Below are 3,266 nucleotides of genomic sequence, written 5' to 3'. Positions count from 1 at the left end.
AAAAAAAAAAAAAAAAAAAAAAAAGACTACAGGTCTCCTGCTAGGCCATGACTGGCTTTCAAGTCTATAGTGAGGCACAGAGCCTAGAGCCTGGAGGCTTCTTAGAAAGCAGTATAGGGGCTCGACGCCTGTGGCTCAAGTGGCTAAGGTGCCAGCCACAGACACCTAAGGTGGCAGGTTCGAATTCAGCCCAGACCTGCCAAACAACAATGATGGCTGCAATCAAAAAAACATAGCCGGGCATTGTGGTGGATGCCTGTGGTCCCAGCTACTTGGGAGGCTGAGGCAGGAGGCTCGCTTGAGCCCAGGAGTTGGAAGTTGCTGTGAGCTGTGATGCCACAGCATTCTACCCAGGGGGATAGCTTGAGGCTCTGTCTCAAAAAAAAAAAAAAGAAGGCAGGATAGGCAGGTCAGACCCAGGCCACTTTCTGTGTGGTGACTATGGCTTAAGGGTAGGAAGCAGGTGGGGCATTCACACTTTGGGGACAAGCCTAGGGCACAGCCAGACAGCCATGTGCCCCCAAGGAGCCACTACAGGCCCAGAGCACTGACATTGGGAGAGAAAAACTCTGTGGACCCCACTGCCAGCACCGCCTGCCCGCCTAGGTATGGAGGGTTGGGCAGGGCCTGGAAAACTGGGTCAGAACAAGGCTGGGCAAGCTCCCTGGGCCAGCACCACTCCCTCGCCTGCACCTGCCAAGCGTGCCCACAGTTAGGACAGATTGTAGTATAGCCCAGCTGCCCTTGCCTCGCACACACATGGCCCACATGAGCAAGATACTTCAGCTGGCAGCTGGTCAGGGCTCTGGGACCCCAGCCCCAATGCCCCTGACCTGGCTAGGGACAATCTGTGGCAATGTCCAGCCTAGCCCACAAAAGCTGGGTAACTCAAGTGCCCTGGCTGCCCTTGGCCAGATCAGGAAAGTTCTCCCTGCCCATGACCCTTGGATCTTTGAGGCTCAGGAAGATGAATGACCCCAGTAGATCAATGGAAAATCTAAGTTTCACAGAGGCCAGCAACCCACCCCAGGGCACTCAGCACTCACAGAGAACCCTTCATCTTCCTGAGCTATCCAGTAGCACACCCACACTCTGGCTGAGCATTGCCCTCTCCTACTAAGCGCTCCCAGTTGGAGACACTGGCCTTTCCCACCATAGTGGGCTCAGAGAAGCTGCAGGGGTTTATGGAGTGCTATCTCAGCCCTCTGGGGTTCAAGGTCTGTCTGGGGGTGCAGGCCTAATGTCCAGGTCCCCACATCCCTGAGGTAGCCTAAGTGGGTGAAGGGAGGAGTTCCCAGCCCAAGCTTGGGCCCTGGTTCATGGAGGGTGGGGTTGCAGCTAACCTCCTGGCATCTCATGGAAGAGATTCCTCCACTCTGGCCCCCATCGGTGGGTCCCGCTCTGGCCCAGCCTTGGGACCAGCCTGAGTGTGGCTGGGGAGAGCAGAGCCTACCAGCATACCACGCTGAGTGGAGGATAGCCCATCAATGCCTGGCCTGCTCTACTGTCCTCCCATGCCCCCATCCACCCTGTAAGAGGTGGGGGAAGGACCTCTCCCCACCCACAGATAGAGACCCTACATGCAGTCCATGAGGCAGAGCAGCCCTGGCCAGGTTTGTGGATCTGCATGTCCTGCCTCCTGCTCCCAGGAGTGGTGGCCCTGACCCACCCACCCTGGCAGACCCTGGAGTGGCACCCCCAACTTCTCACTTAAAGATGCCCATGCACATGTATAAACGTGTGCACACATGCGTGTGTGCAGTGCACACACCTGCTCTCCTTTTAAAGAGCTTAGAGGACCTGACTGTTTGCTGCTATGGAGCTCACAGAACTGGTAGTGCCAGAAGTCAGTTCTGGGCAGGTGAAGACTCGATGCAGCCGCTCCCGGGCCTCCCTGCTCAGGCTCTCCCAAGGCCTGCCCTACACTTCATGACAATAACACCTGTCTTGGTGGCTCTCAGATGAGGGGCCAGGGACGGCCCCCAGCTGACTTTGTGGAAGATGGAGGACACCTGCTCCCTGCTGAAGCCACTTTGGACACCATGTCTGGTGCCCCAGCCTCCTCACTAGGGCCCCATCATCATCTCCTCTGTCTGTCTATGAGGCCCAGGCTTGCCCCTCCAGATCCAGTTCTGACCACTGTGCCTGACACCCCAGGGCCAATAGTAAAGCAGTCCCCACTGGAAGAGCTGGGCCCCTGAGTGGCCTTGGGCCTGTACTACAGATTCACTTGGGAAATGGGGACAATATAGGAGTTATCTAGTGAAGGATGAGAAGATTTGGTGACTGGAAGCTTCCAGAAGGGGTTGCTATCAGGTAGTATTCCCAGAATAGCTGGCCTGCTGCTCCCCTCCCCAGGAAGACCACAGGACTCTCCATGTGACATGAGCAGAGCCAGCATGGTGGCAAGCTGGCCCTGTCACAGGGGCCCTGTTGGCATCTGGGGGACGTGCAGGACAGGGGTGGCTCCAGCGTGGCTGTATGGGTCACTGCATTCCAACCTCCTTCCCTCCCATACGCAGGGCTTGCCCCACAGGCTCAGCCTGCTGTCCTCTGCCAGAGCCCTTCCCCACAGGGGCACTGGTCACCAGCCTGCTGACCCAGAGACCCTGGGAAGAGGAGAGAACATGCTAGGCCGCCTGGGGTGGGGTCTTTGAGGTCTCGGGAGTGAGCACTATGGTAAGGGGTGTCAGAAACCAGCATGATATGTGCCTCCCTTGGCAGTCATCACTAGCCCACTGCAGCTCTGCCTGCCCACTGTGGTCATGGTCTTGGCCTTTGAATGATTCTCCGCAGCGGGGCCCTCCTATAGACCAGAGACCTGGGGCTGTGTCTGGGTCTGCATGTTCAGTGCAGTGAGGCCAGCCCAGGGAGGCCTCTACTTCAGGGCCTTAGCCCTACCCCAACCCTGGTATCTAGCACTGCTCTCAACGGCTCTGTCCTCAAACCCAGACCACTGGGCCCCTATACAAGAAGAAGAGTCAGGGTCACCTCCCACCCCCAGTGATAACACTCAGGCTGGGGACAACTGTGTGTGGCTGTAGTTGGCCACTCTGCCTGTGTCACATATCCTGAGGCAGTAAGTACAGCCTCAGGGACAGCTGGCGGGATACAGGGGATGGCAGAATCCCCAGATGTACAGCAGGCCCTGGCCTAGGCACCCCACATCCGGCCACGCACAGCCACCGGCTGCTGCCAGGAAGCATGGATCTGTCCTGCTGGAAGCCCTTGAAGAGCACAAGGGCCCATTGACAGTGGGCTGGGCA

Source organism: Otolemur garnettii, unplaced genomic scaffold (genome assembly GCF_000181295.1).
Source record: "Otolemur garnettii isolate 467f Iridium unplaced genomic scaffold, OtoGar3 scaffold00198, whole genome shotgun sequence".
Taxonomy (NCBI): Eukaryota; Metazoa; Chordata; class Mammalia; order Primates; family Galagidae; genus Otolemur; species Otolemur garnettii.
This window is presented reverse-complemented; position numbering follows the sequence as displayed.